Source organism: Uranotaenia lowii, chromosome 2 (genome assembly GCF_029784155.1).
Source record: "Uranotaenia lowii strain MFRU-FL chromosome 2, ASM2978415v1, whole genome shotgun sequence".
NCBI lineage: Eukaryota > Metazoa > Arthropoda > Insecta > Diptera > Culicidae > Uranotaenia > Uranotaenia lowii.
The window spans coordinates 37828728-37848847 of NC_073692.1; the positions used below are offsets into that span (position 1 = coordinate 37828728).

General features: G+C 41.1%; 1 protein-coding gene across 1 annotated transcript in view; it reads left to right on the forward strand.

The window, feature by feature from the left end:
• Positions 1–20120, forward strand: part of LOC129743724 (zinc finger protein 177-like) — a 603802-nt gene that overhangs the window by 490375 nt on the left and 93307 nt on the right. The window lies entirely within an intron of this gene.

The window sequence follows — 20120 nt, forward strand, 5'->3', positions numbered from 1 at the left end:
TAGGTCGAGTTTCAGTTCGGCCGGGAATTCCTCCTTTACCATCCGCTTTATACAACCATACTTGCCTAACACGGCTGCAATGTTTGCATCCGTAACTTCTGGGGACATATCAAAGATTCGAACATATCTTGTGAACTTGCCTGCAACAGCCATTGTAACCTAAACCGTTTTCTCATTGGAGTAAGAAAACAAAATCGTTTTCGCATTCTGGGCTACTGCACTTTTTATTGCCTCGTTGGTCCTAAATTTTATAAAAATTGACTTCTCCACGGCAACCTTATAGGAAATCTCCATCGAAGACTTGTCCGCGTCGAGACCCTTTATAAATCTGGCCATTTCGACCAACGATGGCCTGGAAGCACCATCCGGAAATCTGAAGACTATAGTGTTCTTTATCAGTTCATCCGCCATTGTGAATCACTGTACAGAGCACTGCTTATAAAATCAAAGAAGTCTGATTGTCAACTGCCGATTGTCGAGGTGTTTGATGAGTTTTTTATCTTCGCTTGTTGGCAAGGTTGCCAATCACCAACGCGAAAACTACGAGTTTTAACTGCATACCTAAATTTGTTGCAAAAAGAATAATGCGGCTCTTTCAATCATTGTAATCAAGAAAATTCGTTATATTCGACACTATCTAGTCAAAAGGTTGTCGACCACTGGTCTAACTGAAAAATGTTCGCAATTATTTGTGATTTTTTTTGGTAAGATGCTTTTTATATTATTGGGTAAATTTATTCTTTTATCAGCTGTTTTCAAAATAGCAGAAATGTTCTACAAATCGTTCAAGTACCATCTTCTTAAAAACTATTTTGCTTTATCCGCTCTTAGGATAGGGATTTCATCCTCTCCAACAAAATCTGGACAAGCCTTTTTCTTAAAATTTCCCGTCTTTGTACTAAGAACTTCAAGAGAGCTTCACCGACATTTTCTCTCGAAAAACTCAAATTTTTTCAGAATTATTTTAACCCTTAAGTAAGACAAGATTATACATATTACTCGTGTGCAGTTCCGAGCATTCCAATAACAATCCCTAGTTCAGTTACACGTTCTTCGAGCACACATTAGCTGTCAAACATATTATTGCAAATGACAGCACGTTTACATCTTATTTGACTTTCGGCCTTTGATCTAGGTTTTATTTCAAATTAATTATTATTTATCTAATAATTTATCTTAATTCCTAAAACTTGGTGTTGCACTTACTACGTATTGAGCTGTTGATGTAAACGGGCTGTTTATCGATCAATCATTTTTGACTGAAATGGCCAATTGAAAAATCAGAATGAATCAATTTAACGACGTCAATTTTTTATCTAAAAACAAAATATTGATAAATATAAAAAAGTTCTCATTTGACATGGTTAAAATGAAAATATTTTTTGGACCTACGTCTCATACAAGATGTTAGAAGAAGAAAGCCAACAACGGTAGGTCCCAAAAAGGAATTTTTTAAACATCATTATCAGCATACGCCTGGACGGAAGAGATTAGGAACTGTCTCATAGCCCAAAAAAGAAACGTGGCTAAATTTTTCTCATTTACAAAGTTGTAGTTTTTTTTAATACTAATCGCTTAAAAGGTCTAAAGTAGAGCAGCCATCCCTACTATTATTGCGAGAAAATAAGATGCTCTAGAATAGACGGTCCATTTCTCGGCCATTTTAGCGTGAATGTTGTTGAGGCGAGATTTTCGGAGGATTTTTTTTAGCAAACCCGATGATGAAGTGGTACAGCTAAAACTATATTTGAGTGTTAATATAAAAGAAAAATATGAATCAAATCTTTCACTCACATTGGCTAACCTCAGATTCAAATCAGATCAAGACTTTTGTTCGCTTTGCGGTTATCAAGCTCATCTCTTCAGCATTTGTGAACAACATGTTCTGGATCCCATTGAACGCGATTTTATCCAAATTGACCCACTGATGGTTTTTTAATGATTTTTTAAGTTGAACTATAAGAAAGACCGTCCCTACTTACCCCGGTGTACCTTACCACAAAAATGCCGCATTTAGAAATGACCCAAGACCGTAAGACCCAAAACCTAAGTACTTTAATCGACAAACTAGATTGATTCTTTCTGCAAAAATTTGAAAAAATTGAGAAAGATTTTTCAAGCTGGTTAGCTAGACTTCGGTTATTCATCAAATTTCTTAAATTTTCAAATAACTATCCTTTTTATCAAAATCTTTTATTTCTTTACTGATGATTTTGCTACTGTCACCACTTTGCAAAACGGAAGTACTAAATTATGAGTATTAGTAGCTATTGGAATTAATTGGATTCATAGATTTTTTTTCGTTTTTCATTTTCACTATGATGATAAAAAATACTTGTACTTACCATTTAAAAAAAAAACTTAAGTCTAAGCCATATATCAAATAATAACTATCACTTTCCTTGCTTAATCTGATCCATTTGTACAATTTAGATCGTGTAAATTTTTAGTAATATAGCATATTTTATTGGCTTCGGGAATACCCGGGATACTTTAGCGTTTCTCAGGATTTGAGAATTCTCAATTAGTTTTTATTCCAGGGAATTCCCCATCAGGAGATCCCGGGTAGGACACTGTACTCAATAAATTTTTCTTCTATTTCACATTTTTAAATAAATTGCTTCAGTAAAGAAAGCTGACTTATTGTTTCACAGACACAAAAGGAGGAGGAAGAAGAATAAAATTGATGTTAATTTTTTTTTCTATTTTCAAATTCCTACCATTTTCTCCACCCGCTTATGTTATGGTCAATAAATCAAACTATTGGGTTCTTCGATGCAATCTTTTCAAATTGAGCTTAAAATATGAACAGCGTCTTTTTTGAGCCAATCAATAAAATATAGGTATACATGGTCAGTTTTTGAAATTTTAGCTTAAGGATACTAGAAAATATTATAAATTGGAAGCTGCTTTTCAAATACATTGGATTTATCTGGTTTCATCAAGCTCTCAATTTATTCTTGTAAATCAGATTCTTTGGTTCGAGTCCAACACAGCTTCCCAACACCTGCTATCCAAATTACGACATACAGCATCATAAAAGAAATCAGCGCAAAAAACCTGCAATTATAAATCAATTAAATTATTCCTTTCTCGAGCTGGAGTGGCTGAGAGCGATCCTTTGCCATTTCACATATCTCCCAAGGGGAGACCTCGTTGAGGGCCCAACATCGACATCGGCACTTTTCCCATAGTCACTGCTACCCGACTATTGATCAATGCCAAAAACAGTAGCTTCCAATGACAGCACCCTAACTCCGGGTTGATGTTTTGGACCTTTTCCGGAGGGATGATGTTGTTCGTGATCGTGAGCAACGTGTTATGGAACCGCAAAATATCGCGCCTTCTCTTCTAGGTTATCCACTTTAAGCCGCGACTGTTTCACGAAGAAAACTGAGCCATCCAGAGCCGGGGGAATCCGAATTCAATGCCAATCTGACAACCGGACGACTTTCGTTAATTCAAATGTCAGGTGCATGAACGGAGGATCTCGCGAAACCTGATTCACGTAGTTGCACTAATTCCGTGGAACAAAGTGAACGATATGTGGGATCCGAAGGAAAAAGCACTGGCCTGGGAAGTCGCGTCTTATTGAAATGTGATCGTTAGTATTTCTATCAACGAAACGGCTTCGATTGGATGTTGCCATCATTTTGAAGAAAGGAGATGAAAATAAGGTTTCTTTCGGCGGCATTCCAAATTTGGTGGGATGTCAGTCAAGGAAATAAGAAAAAAGACACCAAGTCTGTTTTCCGCTGCAATTAGTGGTGCCATGCTGAAAATTGTCCTTCGTTTAATCAAAAAGCCTCGGAATTCTGCTGCATATGACGAAAGAATAAAAAATAAACGTTTCAACGCGCCGAATTTCGCGGAGAATTTCGGTCACACATCGGAATTGGATTTCTCTGCAGAACCGAGCCCGTTTCATCTTGGGGCGGTTCCTCTGAAGGCGGACCGCCACAAAGCATATTTCACTAATCGCTCACGTAACTTGCGAGACCGCGATTGGGATCTCATCATTCCGGTTTTCCTTGGAGCAGCAGCATGAGAATTTGCTGGTTAGAATTTGCTACAATTCAACACTTCCAATATTTTTATCAAAACTGCCGCTTCAATGTGCGATGGGCTTCGGAAGCATCGCTGATTGGAAGCAGAAAAAAGGAAACGGTTTGCCGCCTTTATCATTCGAACAGTTTTTTTTCTCGAGGAATTTCATCTATTTGTGAGATTTTGACGGCAAATTTTTTTCTGATAAGTGACACAACGAAGCCTGAATAGGAAACATATAAATTTTCATAATAATATTATTTCAATGTCCTTATTGTTCGGTTAAAACATGCAAATATTATTATGATGGTTTTATATTTTGATCAAACATAATAAAAAACTTGTATGAAATAGAAACAAAAAATTAAGGTCGGATTTTTAGTTTTTCTAAGCGTAAAATCAAATTTATTCTGAAAACCGCGAATAAACTTGCCATACGTTTTAAGTTAAGCATGTAGATGTTGTGTTGAAAAATACTTCAATGACAACATTGACAACTGATATAAAATAAATCAAACAATGTATTTGATTACACTATATTAAAATTTTATCCCTAACACGAATGCAATAATTGAAAATAAAAATGGTGCCTTTTTTGGAACCAATGAAAAGAAAATTTGGAGACTCTCCCCTATCACAAAAAAAAAACAATCGGGGTGCCTAGAAAACTCTTTTTTAAGGTTTGTAAACAAAATACGCGAGAAAATTTTGAAAAAAAAAACCTCGAGTTATTCCTAAAAACTTCAAATTTTTCAATTTCAGGCTTACAAGTATTAAAATTCCTTTAAAATTTAATGATCATTTGAAATGTTCTGATGAACAAGATTTAAAAAAATCAATTACAAAATTCTAGGAGTAAGGAGCTGTAAAAATAACTGGTAGCACTGCAGAAAATTTACAAAAACACTGTTATGGAAATTTTTCTCTATGCTTATTTGTATCAAAAATAAAATGCAGTTTTTAGATTAGGGGAGAAAATTACAATTCAATAATTCAGCCTTAGAAGCCCTAAAAACCCATTAAATTGATTTTCTGAAACTCGATCTTTATATGTTCTAGAAATGTGACGCCACTCTACGGAGTGGCAAATCTTTTTTTCGAGAACTAAAAAAAATCAATACTGAGTGTTTGATTATTCTCATCTCCTTTTGCCGGTCTAATTTGATACGATGATTTGTATAAATAAACAAGATGACCCTGTTAACTTCAATTAACACTTAATTCAAGAAATCATTTTATGTTTTTTCATCTGTCCTTAACCTCTTCGCTGAGAAACCTAGAGGCAGCATTCCGTGTTTATTACTGTTGAATAAAGCAAACTTTATGGGAAACGAAAAATCTTGTCGAAAAGTATCAAAATATGTGTTATATTTAAATTTCGCTTTTCAGGTCTTTAAAAAATTTAATTCCGCAACACACACACTTCATTTTTAATCGCAAATTCATGATCGAAATATGAAAACTGACCATAGGTATACATTTTTTGATTGGACTGTGCTAGATTTCAGCTCAATCGGAATTCATTTAGAGGTGCCTCAAAGCGCTCCAAATTTCGGGTTTTTTACCTTCAAAAATCACCAAAGCAAGAAAGGAAATCGAAAAATCGTAATTTTAATTCTATGCCAAATGATTTTAAAAATCTTATAGAAATCTTATAATATTTTGAACATTTTTTGTTTGGTCAAAAATTGACTTTTTGAGACTAAGGCGGTTTTTCATAATATGCAAGTCGACTTTGGCTAAATTTTTTTCCTCGAGGTAACTGCATATATCAAGGTTTCATGCATTTTGAAACCATTTGGCATCAAAATTAAAATTTGGATTTTTTGAATTTCCATTTCCATTTGCATTAACTAGTCGTTCAGCTTCAATATTGAAATATCGAATTTTCCAATTTCACTTAGTCCCCCCTAAAGTGATTTTTGAAGAAAAAACCGAAACTAGGAGCGCTTTGAGGCACCTCTAAATCAAGTCCGATTTAGTTGAAATTAAGCACAGGTCAGCACAAGCCAATCTACAAAATGTATATGGTCGGTTTTCGAAATTCAACTTGATCCATTTGACTGCCACCCTAACACAGGTCCTACTCAGAGTTTCCTAACCGGAATTTCACGACCAAAAATTCCCGAGAATGAATAAATTTCCCGAATCCCGAAAAATGCTTTTAATATCCCGGATATTCCCTAATCAAATAAAAAGTGCCATGTTTAAGGTTGCCAGATTTTTTTCAGCACGTATCCGGGCCGGACAAACCGGGCAATTTTTATATAAAATCCTGGCAAAATCCAGGCATTCAATTTCAAATTGACGACCATAAATCCGGCCCATATCCGAGTAAATTTCTTTAAAAGTCAGAAATTCCTCAACAAAAATCAAGAAAATTTTTTTTAAAAAATTGTTTTCATCAAAACTCGACGATAGATTTTGAACTGAATTTTAGCCTTCCAAAAAACCTTTCATGGTTATAATTGGTAATAATTTCATTTTGTTGTGGTTTGTTGTTTTTTTTTGTTTGATTTGCCAAATAATGTCAATTAATCCGGGCAAAATCCCGGCATTTTTCGATGAAATCCGGGCAACCGGGCCGGGCCGGACTGTTCTCAAATTCAGTATTAAATATCCAGTCAAACCCGGATAAAACCGGGCAATCTGGCAACCTTAGCCATGTTACTAAAAAAATACGCGATCTAAATTGAAAACATCACATTGAGTAAGGAAAATGATAGTTCTACCTTGACATATGGCTGAGAAAATTAATTTTTTTTAACTGTTTAATACATGGAATTTGATAAAAAAATATTTTTGGCTCGACAACTTAGAGTAAAAGTGAAACACGACAAAGAATCTATAAAACCAAATAATTCCAAAAAAGCGCTACGAAAAGAACCATTTAGAGTTTTTTGTTGCCAGTAGCAAAATAATCGGCAAAGCAATGAGAAATTTTGAAACAAGAGAATAGTTATCTTAAAATTTACAAGATTTGATGAATAACCTGAAGTGTAGCTAACTTATTACTATGGAAAGTAAAAATTTTTCTCAATTGATTCAAACTTATTTTTGCAGCAAAAATCAGTCAAGCTTGTCGCTTGTAGTATTTAGTTTTTAGGTTCCGGGTTCTATAATTTCTAATTCAATTTTAAAGGCATTGAAAAAGTATGGAATGTTTTGTAATACTAATTCAAGGGAAAAGGATCGCCAGATTTCCAGATTCCCGGGAACGCTAAAATCGCCGAGAAATGGACACTCTAGTCCTACTATTTCAAATCGGGTCAAATTTTCTTAGTTTAAGATCATCTCGCTGTGTCAAAATACGCTTTTGTATCAAACTTAGGGGGCTTTGTACGCGTCTGTTCTCCATATCAGGGGTGGCATGCGGAGTGAAACAACGTCCTGGTGGTGTTCGGGACACAAAACAGCAACATCACGACGGTCCTCCTGCGAGATAGTGGGGTTAGCTGCGGGCCTTGCGAGCCTGTGACTACAAAAAAACCTAAGCAACGAACAACGAACAACAAATTTCGGATGGAAATCGGCAAAGACCCACGCGACGAAAAGGGACTAGCGATTGGAAACTTGGAACATGGAACTGCCGATCTCTAAATTTTGTGGTCAGTACCCACGTGCTCTCCAACGAATTGAAGAGCCGCAAATTCGACATCGTAGCGCTGCAGGAGGTATGCTGGGAGGGCTTCACGGTTCAAACGAACCCAGATGGTCGTGCCATCTACCAGAGCTGCGGCAACACACGCGAGCTTGGAACAGCTTTTATAGTGATGGGAAAGATGCAAAAGCGCGTGATCGGATGGTGGCCGATCAACTCACGAATGTGCCGGTTGAGAATCAAGGGCCGGTTCTTCAACATCAGCATCATTAACGTGCACAGCCCTCACCTCGGAAGTACCGTTGACGACAAAGACGAATTTTACACGCAGCTGGAGCGTGAGTACGACCGTTGTTGATATCAAGATCGTCATTGGGGATTTCAACGCTCAGGTCGGCCATGAGGAGGAATTTAAACCGACAATTGGAAGGTTCAGTGCGCACTAGCTGACCAACGAAAACGGCCTCAGGCTGATAGATTTCGCCGCCTCCAAACGAATGGCCGTACGTAGTACCTTTTTCCAGCACCGCCTCCCACACAAGTACACCTGGAGATCACCGTACCAAACGCAATCACAGATCGACCACGATTTGATTGACAGCCGGCACTTCTCGGATATCATCGACGTCAGATCCTGTCGAGGCGCCAACATCGAGTCAGACCACTATCTGGTGATGGTGAAGATGCGCCCAAAACTCTTCGTAGTGAACAACACACGCAACCGGCGCCCGCCTCGGTTAAATATCGCGCGACTGAAGCAACCCGAGGTCGCGGCAGACTACGCGCAATCGGTTGAAGCAGCGCTGCCGGCAGAGGGCGAGCTTGACGAAGCCCCTCTCGAGGACTGTTGGGATACCATCAAGACAGCCATCAACAGTGCTGCGGAGAACGTCATCGGTTATGTGGAGCGAACTCGACGGAACGACTGGTTTGACGAGGAGTGTAGGAAGGTGATGGACGAAGAGAATGCCGCGCGGGCGGCAGTAGTGCAAAGAGGCACCCGTCGAAATGTGGAAAATCACCGACAGCGGAAGAGGCAGCGAGTCCGAATTTTCCAGGAGAAAAAGCGCCGCCTGGAGGAGGAGGAGCTCGAGGAGCTGGAGCAGCTGCATCGTTCCCAAGAAACACGAAAGTTCTATCAGAAACTCAACGCATCCCGCAAAGGCTTCGTGCCGCAAGCCGAAATGAGCCGGGATAAGGACGGAGGCATCCTGACGGACAATCGTGAGGTGATCAAAAGGTGGAAGCAGCACTTCGATGAACACCTGAACGGCGCACATGCAGGAGATCAAGACGGTGGGGGAAGGTACATCGCCGGCGTAGCCAACGACGTAGAGGATCCCAACGATGAGTGAAGTTAAGGAAGCCATTCGCCAGCTAAATAGAATCAAGTCGGCTGGGAAGGATGGTATCGCAGCTCAACTCATCAAAATGGGCCCGGACAAGTTGGCCGATTGCCTACACCGGTTGATAGTCCGGATCTGGGACATAGAACAGCTACCGGAGGAGTGGAAGGAGGGGGTAATATGCCCCATCTACAAGAAGGGCGACAAATTGGACTGTGAGAACTACCGAACGATCACTGTCCTCAATGCCGCCTACAAAGTGCTGTCCCGAATTCTACTCCGCCGCCTAACGCCACAAGCAAACAGATTCGTGGGAAGTCATCAGGCCGGCTTCATGGAGGGACGGTCAACGACGGACCAGATATTCGCATTACGGCAAATCCTCTAAAAATGCCGGGAACACCAAGTCCCTACGCACCATCGACTTCAAAGCAGCATACGACACGATCGACCGTAACGAGCTATGGAAAATCATGGACGAGAACGGCTTTTCCGGGAAGCTGATCAGACAGATCAAGGCGACGATGGATGGAACGCAGTGCTGTGTGCGGATTTCGGGTGAGTTGTCGAGTTCATTCGAATCGCGCAGGGGGCTTCGACAAGGTGATGGCCTATCCTGCATGATGTTTATCGTGGCGCTAGAAGGTGTTATTCAACGAGCGGTGGGCGAAATGCGGGGCACGATTTTCAACAGATCCAGTCAACTTATCTGCTTTATCTGCTTTGCCGATGACATTGATTTAGTCGGCAGATCATCTGCGGCGGTGGAGGAGATCTACCGCAAACTGAAACGCGAAGCAGGAAGGATTGGGTTGATGATTAATACGTCCAAGACGAAGTACATGCTGGCCTGCGGATCTGAGACCGACCGGACCCGCTTGTCCAGTAATAACAAGGTCACGATCGACGGCGACGAGATGGAGATAGTCGAAGACTTTGTCTATCTCGGCTCACTGGTGACCGCAGACAATGACACCAGGCGTGAGATCCGGAGGCGAGTTATCAGCGGAAGTCGTGCCTACTATGGACTCCACAAGCAACTGCGGTCGAGAAGACTTAGCCATCGCACGAAGTGTAACCTGTATATAACGCTCATTAGACCGGTTGTTCTCTACGGGCACGAGACATGGATATTGCTCGAAGAGGACCTGCGTACACTCGGAGTATTCGAGCGACGAATGTTAAGAACCATCTTTGGCGGCATATAGGAGAACGGAGTGTGGAGGCGAAGGATGAACCACGAGCTCGTGCGCCTCTACGGCGAACCCAGTATCCAGAAGGTGGTGAAGGCTGGCCGGATACGCTGGGCGGGACATGTTGCGAGAATGCCGGACGACTGTCCTGCAAAACAGGTGTTCGCTACGAATCCGGTAGGAACAAGACGAGCGGGGGCGCAACGAGCGAGGTGGTTAGACCAAGTGGAGCGTGATCTGGCGAACGTGGGGTGCCCGAGAAATTGGAGAACGGTTGCCATGGACCGAGTGAATTTTAGGGATTATGTTCGTCAAGTTATGTCGTGAGACGGAATACTATGTAAATAAATAAAATAACGTCCTTTAAAAGACACCACGATTTGATTTAATGTAAATTCACTCGATTAGATACTATTTTTCTAAATCTTTCAAACTAACTTTCATGAAAACGATATTTGAGAAAACACAACTGAAAGTTTTCATGCTGCTAAATTTTGTGGATATTTTTCTAGAAATTGTTGTTTTCGTTTAATTTAAAAAAATATGTGTATAGATTTGTTTATTAATAGAACATTTTGAACTGGTCTGGTCATTCATCCTCCAGTAGAAAGAAACCGTTCTTAGATGAAATGCATATTTCATTTCATACCAAACTTCGAGTAACCTTATCCTAATTTGTTTACCAAATCATTTGCACAGTTTTTCATGACTGCCAGAACCTGCTGCCCGGTATTTTTAATTTATCTACTCAAAATGACGCAACTTGAGGGACCTTAAAGTTAATGTTTAGTCGGATCGGGTTGATAATAATCGCCAATTAATGCCGGCAGCGTGATGGAATTTAACGCAAGTGGTGATTATATGGGCAGATGTCTCTGTCGGTTCAAGGCTCACGTTTTCTGTCGCATTCAGCGACAAATGAAGCTGTAAAGTGGGCTTTAATCATTAAAATGTGAACGCTGGATTGTTTAACCCTAAAGTTCTCTTTTAAATCGTTTTGCAAATAGATTATTTGATGGTCTTTTTTTATACAAAATTTGATTAATTTTAAAGAATAGTAACTTAAACATTACCTTATAACTTGCAGATGATGCTTATAGTTTCCATTTGTACCTGTGTGTGAATAACTGTCATTCGAATTGGGTGCTCCCACATCATTGGGACCCGTATGAGTGAATTTTCGCTAAACAACTCTGTCTCCTTCGAAGAACCCAACCACCGCTATTCAGTCGTACAACAATCATCGCCATTAACATTACCCAACGACAAGTAATCATCTGCTTTTTTTTGTTGACCAACTCAAACCCGTTCATAGCGTCGTATGGGTATGATGGGTCAAGAAAAGATTTAATGTTGACACCTGTCACACATAGATATTCTGAATATCTCAGCTCATGAGAATACATATGATCTGACTGAAGGAAAAACTTAAAAAAAATGTTTAATCTTAATTTAACCTACAGTACTCGCGGCCAGCAGGTTGTACCTTACCCACACGTCGGTCTTCTCGGATGACTCCTTACCGGTCAGTTCGGACCAATATGTTTCACGGTCCTACGAAACAATGGACAGCTTTCATTGAAAATGGCAGCAAAATTCACACGCTCAATCGTCCAGCAATCACATCAGAAGACTATAACTTAAGTGTACTCGGACCTCACTTCTTCAGGCCCCAATCGTTTCTGGGGAGAGCGAGAAAGTCGTCAAACTGTATTGGTCAACAGGTTCGTCGCCTGCTCTTCCAAATGAACCGACCAAGTCATGTGCAAATGGAAAATTCTGCCTGCTGGCTAGAAGACTTCAACGGGAGACTTCTACGATTAAATAAGCGACGAACCTAGAAAATAAGACCGTGGGAGCTTTTCACGGTTTGTGGATTTGCAGGTCCATTGTCTTCAGGCTGGCTCAAAACGCACTCCCGGCATTTGGATTCCCGATTCTCCACTTATATGTGCGCATACATTTTCCGGTCATTTCTTTCGCCCGGAGGGGCAGTCCGAAATCCGGGGCTTCATAATGTGCCCCAAGATGTTTTTTTTCTATGGCAAATTGCAATTTTCATTACGTCACTCTCCTCAACCTGATGTTCTATTCCTCTTTCTTCTTCGCGATATGGCTTAAAGCTAAAAGCAACATCAACCTCAAAGCCGGATCTTTACGGTTCCGAAAATGGCGGTCGGTCGCGATTCATGATGATGGGGGACTTCTCAACGTTGTTCCCCACCAACTTACTAAGTAAGTCTGTCTCCAAGCTTGATGAATCTCATACACGGGGAGCTCCGTTTTTGATGGTGTTGCTGGATTCGTCGACAGAAACGTAGGAAAAAATACCGCTGACGAGACGTTTGCCTGTTGATGGTTTGTTTAAAGTTTTGGTACGCCACACCCGACTGATAATTGTGGGAAGAAGAGTTACGCACTGTTGGTTTTGCCAACAAAGGCTTGGCCCATACTTATTTGTGAGGGTGGATTGGCTGGAGGAATCATTCCCTGATATGTTCGGAATGAAGCGATTTTGTGTGGGTCTGGACAATATATGTTGTGAAATAGCTGAGCGAATCAACATAATGATGGTTGGTGACATAAAATCATTTGTCTTTATTATTGAAAGGGGAGTGGTTACATGGGTGGGTATATAAAAGACTTGAACTAATGTTAAACTTAAAAAAAAATTTAATTAAAAAAATTGAGTCCAATGCTAGTTTATTTAAAAAAAAAGTTATCTACCTTCATATCCGATACACTGAATATTTATGAAGTTGAATAAACTCATATCACCTATCGATATTCTTTTCCAACCCTTAACATTTTTAATACTTCATCTCAATCTGGTCTAAAATTTCTATTTACATTTTTGTTTTATAAATTTGACTAATTTATGTTATCTAATGAGTCATGAAAAGATAACTAACCAATACAGCAACAGAACACCGTCTGCTAAGTCTATTTCAAACATTAGCTATAAGCAATTCCACACAGGAAATCCATAACGTAAAACATTTACGATTGAATCGACTATTGAAAATAATAAATTTAATAGCATTATCTTGATCTTTGCGGTCCTACCAGTGTTGGCTATTGCTGGCAGACCCTGGCTTATTTTTGCTTGCTCCCTAACAGGAAAAAAAAGAGTTGTCGATAGAGCCAATGGCAAATTTATGACCGCTGGCCTCAGACAAGTGGGCGTCTGAACGTGGCAGCTCTCGAACAGAAGCTGATGGGGAAAACCGTCAAGAAAAGTGTCCATCGGACGGTTCCGATCTTTTGAGGCGCAGCAGCTAGCTAGCTAGCCGGTTGTTGAGGATGGGCACACGTTTCCATAGCAAATTGTCATCTTTTAGTATAGAACTTTTCAACCAACAGTGGTTCGGTAACATTTGCTGAACGATTGATGGAATCGCGATACGCAGCCGGCGAACTATTGACTGGATGACAGCTTCGAGATTGTATTGTAGAATGTCATATTTGGACACATAGTGGGTACAAAATGTGATCCTAGAAATATGAGGCGATAAAATGCCTATTTGGAAAACTGTCAATCGAATTGTGTGGGTTTCACAGCGTTTATGGTAAGCTAAATTACTCACTCATCAGCTGATTGTTGGAATCGATTGGGTGACCTCAAATGAATCATATATTTTGTATGAGTACTAGTTATCAATATCCGACACATCATATTGTTTTTAATACCTTCAAAAAATATTTGAATCACTAAGTATTTAAACAGCTTGCAGTTCGATTAAGCGAATTGTCATATCATAATGTAAGCTGATTATTCATTAAAAAAAATGGTAAAACAGAAATAACTTAACAGAGGAAACTCTAACAAATCTGATAAATCTGGACCCCAAAAAGAAAACATTATTTACATCTTTTTAAGAACGGTCAGATTTTTTAATTATCAAATAACGAAAACTTATTCTGATTCTATTTCAGTCGATTGAACATCTATGTGTCATTCGCGACTTTTTGCATGTATGTTTTTTTTTATAACCACAGGGGATACATTCCGGTTTACGGATTATATTCCAAGGAACGGTGATTCACCACGCCCCTTCAGTATGCTCTTCTGGGTCCAAGGGTACGATGGGAAGACTCATGATATACTCCATGTATATCGAGGCATTACGAGTTTATCGGCAGGATCCAAGCTTTTTGAAATTGTTGTATGTCAAGCCCTCTTACGCGCTTCCTCACATTATATTGCCGCTGAACAGCATGGGTTTATGCCTGGCAGATCGGTGAGTACCAATCTTTTAGAGTACACTTCGTTTTGTCTTAACCAAATGGAAAGAAAAAAACAGGTCGATGCTATATACACCGATATCAAAGCGGCATTCGATACGATTGATCACGGAATCTTACTCGCTAAGCTAGCTAAGCTCGGTATTCATGACAACATGATCTCTTGGTTGAAATCATTCCTCACTGAGCGGTGTATTAGAATTGAATTTGGTGATAGCATATCAATTCCATTTACTAACCGATCTGGCGTGCCGCAAGGGATCAATTTGGGACCTTTACTGTTTGTTCTGTTTTTCAACGACTTGATCCTTAGCTTGGAAATTGGAACCAAAATAGGATATGCTGATGATCTGAAACTATTCGTTCCAGTTGAATCCACTGTCGATTATGCACACCTTCAATCTTTACTAGATCACTTTGGTGAATGGTGTAGATTTAATAAGCTATCAGTCAGCGTCTCCAAGTGCTCCGTTATAACATTCCATAGAAAGAAAACGCCAATTTTATATGATTATAACATCGATAACCAGCGCCTTGACAGGGTATTTGAAGTTGATGACCTTGGAGTTATCCTCGATGCTCAGCTTACGTTCGATAGTCAACGAACTTCAGTTATAAGAAAGGCGAATCGTCAGCTTGGCTTCATCTCCAAAGTAGCACGAGAGTTCAGAGACCCATTGTGCTTGAAGTCACTCTACTGCGCACTTGTCCGGTCAGTTACAGAACATGCTGCAATTGTTTGGGTTCCCTATCAGTTATGTTGGATTTTGCGAATCGAGCGTGTACAAAAGCGTTTTCTTAGATTCGCTCTACGACATCTACCCTGGCGTAATCCTGAAAACCTTCCCGCATATTCCGACCGGTGCCAGCTTCTGGGATTAGAAACATTGGAACGCCGCCGAAAAACTCAACAGGCATCATTCATCGTAAAAATACTGAATGGAGAAATTCAATCGCCAAACCTGCTAGGAATGATCAACTTTAATGCTTCTTCGAGGACTTTACGTCATCACTCTTTGCTATCGAATCGAACCCACCTAACATCTTACGGACATAATGAACCAGTGAGTGCAATGATGCGTACGTTCCAGATTGCTGAGCATCTACATCAATTGGGGGAGCCATCTAGCCGATTCATCAACCGAGTACGCCAGTCTTCATTGTTTCGTGTTATCTAATTGTTTTGTATAGATCCTTAGTATAGATAATTCATTAAAACAAAATGTTCGATGAATAAAACTTAATAATAATGTATACCTCCTACACCCTAAACTTTACCTGAGGCCGCAGACCTAGCTCCCACCTCGAACTGTATAACACACTATGCTTCAATAGTAGGAGGTCTATTTGCGCTTGTGCGCTCCAAGGAAATACTCATAGACGAGACCACTTTCAGCAAAACCTCTCACCCCTAAGACTTGACCTCTGAGCTCTCCTCTAACGATTTGAGAACCGACATCTCCTCGCAATGACTCGAGATTCGCCCATAAACTTTTCCGCTTCGCAACTCGAGGCCTAATCTCTCCTCTTACGACTCGAGAACCGACCCCTCCTCGCATCGACTCGAGGTTTACGTACACATACCTCTCCTCTGCACGGCTCAAGGCCGAATCTCTCCTCTAGCGACTCGAGATCTGACTTCTCCTCGTAATGACTCGAGGTGACCACTTCAATCCCTTCTCTTGTTGATTAAAGGTTTGATCTCGTCCCTTGCGAATTGAGACACTACCTCTTGTCGTAAAGACTCAGAGTTGACCACACAAACTTCTCCTTTTGAAGATTTGAGGCCTGACCTCTCCTCTAACCACTAGAAGCCCGACCTCTGATCTTTGGCATTCCCAAAGATGCCGATCGAGAGCAGCTTATCCTGGACTCGCGCTCACAGCACATGCGCGAGACTTAACGCAACTACTCGTAGATTCATCCTACTCCGACTCGAATGGCTCATCCGGCGTCAAGGTAAAGGTCAAGTCTTATCCCCGCAGCTTCGGTCGTTGGGAATCGCACAATTCGGATACTCCCCGAAGGTGGGGCTTCCTACGCATCAACGCTGCGTACACACTTCCAACACCGACTCGAGGGCTCGAGGAAGGGAGTGCCAAGAGAACCTCTTAACCCGTGGGTAACCCCTGACAGTGGTTTACCTCCTTCCTACGAAGTCTGCTACGAGAAAGAGTCTTAAGAGAAAGTCTTATCCCCGCAGTTTCTCCCGTAGGAAGCGGCACTACTCGGATACTCTCCGGGGGTGGGGTATACTACACACGCTCGCGGCACACCTATGACCTTTACTACGCAGAAGATGATGCCTTATCTTTGTAGCTTCAATCAAGTGAACGGACGCACATTACTCAGATGTTTCCCAGCGATGGAGTCATCCTACACCTTACGCGGAATGCTGATGTCTCCAGCTCCTCTGCAGAGCAGTCATGATCCGGGTGAACCCATCGCTGACCGCATGCCAAGTGCTGGAGTTCGTAGACACCCTCTGAACCACGTTGTATGTTGTCGTGTCGGATCCACAGACGGCAGGTATGTTGGTATGTATCGCCGCAAACCTCGGACAGGCAAACAGCACGTGTTCGGGTGTTTCCTCTTCGACACCACAATCTTGGAAATATGGCGAAGCCACATGTCCAAACCGGTAGTGGTACTTCATGAAGCATTCATGACCAGTCAGGAATTGTGTCAAATAGAAGCTGAGCTGTCCCACAGCTGCTTCCAGTCCCGCATTGAGTCCTCGTTGGCGAGATCTCACACCTTGGGCGTGTCTTTATTGCCGTAACAATAGGCATCTTCCTCTAGTAAAAGTGAGATGGGCATGACGCTTGTCACTACGCAGGTGGTTTCGGACGAGATGGTCCAGTATCCACTGATAACCTGCAGGTTCATCAGTCGCTGAACGCCGATATGTCTCTGCAGGGTACATTGTCTTCCCAGAGCCTGCCTCCAGGCCGCCGCACCGTACCGCAGGATTGGCGTAGACTTGCTTGACAGTGTCCTCCTCTTACTACTGCGGATTACCGAGGAGTTCGACATCATCCGTGTGAGTGCCGCCGCTCTCTTACGTACGTAGTGAACGGACATGTATCGTGAAGTTGAGTCTGTCGTCGATCATCGCCCCTAGGTACTTAATTGCGCGTTTGGACACGATATCACACGGTCCATCTGCAATGGTACCTGTTTGAGGTGAGATCAGGTTGGTGATAAGCATCATTTCGGTTTTAAGGTGGGCTAGATGCGGGCATTTAGAGTGCATCCTGCTTTCCACTACCTGAATACCTACTGTGGCAAGTAGCTGTACCTCAGAGCCTCTTGCCATGAGGACTACATTGTCCGCAAATCCTACGAGTTCAGCTCCCGATGGGAGGCTCATTTGTAAGAGCTCGTCGTACGTGATGTTCCACAGGACCAGGTCAAGTATTGACACACCCGCCGAAACCCGAAACTCCGCCTACCGTAGTTGGAGATTGTGGAAATAACTTTCCACAAGCCTATACAGGTATTTCAGGACCCTCATTTGGATGCGATGAGTGACGACACAATCGCTGTCCAACTGAATCTGTTGAAGCCGTCCTTCACGTCCATAGAGACCATCGCGCTAAAGCGGAGCCCTCTTCTGTTTGTTAGCCTAGCTCTGTCTGCTATATCACTGACAGAGTGGATGAGCTGGAGTCGATTCTGAATCACCTTCTCCAGGACCTTACCCGCTATTTCCAGTAAACAGATCGGCCAGTACGCCGATGAGTCTCCTGGAGACTTACCAGGTTTTACAGAACTAATTTCTGCCACTTCCACGTATCAGGGAACACCCGTTCCGTCACATAACTTTGCAATGATGGCCGTAACATTTCAGGAAACTCCCTGATCGCGGCCTTCACTGCGACTTTCGGACTACCGTCCGGTCCGGGGGCCTTCCTTGATGGAGAGACTCCACTATGCTGGTGTCTCAGTCGTACGGGTCCGTGACAGTATGGTAGAGAGTATTTGGCATGCAGAGCAAACACGACGACCTCACCGAAAGTTCCAAGGCAGCAGGTCTCAAAGTCAATGTCGGAAAGACCAATTCGATGGAAATCAACACAGAAAATCGTTCCAATTTCGTGGTAGCTGGACAACAGGTTGAGAAAGTGGAGTGCTTCCACTATCTTGTCAGCCAGATTACGCCTAACAGTGGTTTCAAGAAAGACATCGTAACTCGGATCAGAAAAGCCCGATTTGCGTTTGCAAATCTCCGAAACATCGGTCGCTCACGCCAGGTCTCTCTACGAACAAAAATCCGAATCTTCAACTCAAGCGTCAAATTAGTATTGTTAAAACTTGGTGCACATGTGCGGTAATGACTCGAAAGCTGTCTGGGGAATATTATCCGCGCTTGGTATCCTGGCAAAAGGCACTAGAAATCGAGATTCGGGAACGTAAGTGAAGATGAATCGGGCACACGCCGCGAAGAGATGAAACTAGATGTATGTATGTATGTATGTATGTATGTATCCACCTTGGGTTTGCGGCAGCGCCGCGGTTATGGCCAAAAAATTAACCCACGCGTCCATTTTGGCTACCATGCAACACAGTTATAACCTCTCAATGAGACTTTTAAGGGAATAGAATCGCAAGCAGAGGCACTTACGGTATCCAGGGTATAAGTGGAGTAGTCTCGAGAAGCTATTACCATATTGTTGACTAACCAAAATAGCATGTAATCCTGCCCCCAAGGCTTCCGAAAAAAGAGTGCGTCCTTATTTTACAAAAAGTAATCAAATACTATCTCAACCATGCCAAATTCCCTTGACATAAATTGAGAAACGTCCATTATTCGAAACGGGTAACGAGCACATACCGCTACCTGCTCCTTTTGCAAAACGAAGATACCCTGATGCCCCGAACCAATTTAAATAAAATAAATATACAGTTACAATATAATATAATATAACAAACTATAATTAAATATAATGCAATGTATAAAATACTTCAGTATAATATAAATAATTAGATCATTTGATGCTTTGTAAAACAATGATGAAAATATAGCTCACACACTCCTGGTTAAAAATAATGAAAAATTGCAATATCAACTTAGATATGATACTTTTTAATCTGATTAATAATCGAAAAGTAACAAGCTGAAAATTAAAAATCCCAGCGAACAAGTTCTGAAATGAAGGGTAAATCAATTGCGGAAAATAAGTAGACTTAAGCTAAAGAATAAATAGTACGTAAATAATAAAAAAAAGTTGTACAGTTTGCCATCATAATATTTTTTATATTTATGATGCCTTTTATTTTAGAATAGGAGAATTGGATAGTATGAGAAAACCGAAAATAAATTCTGCAGAATTTTGTACTTTTTTGTAATTTAAAAACATATACTGAGGATAGAAAGTACACTAATATGACTAACCAATATTGAACATAGCTCTCCTTTCCAAAAGTGATGTTAAGCTAAAAAAGAAATATGATTGTAACATGATTGTAATATCATAAATATTACCAATGGTTCTATCCTGGAACTAAATTTAAAATCAGAGTTTAACTGAATTCCAGGAAAATTTTAATTTCAATGTTAAACATAATTTTTGAAACATGCTAATGTATGTATGTATGTATGTATGGTAGCCCCCTTGGGTGCACTGTTGCACCGCAGCTGTGGCTTCTTCATCTTCGAGAATGTTTTGAGGAAAAACATATGAT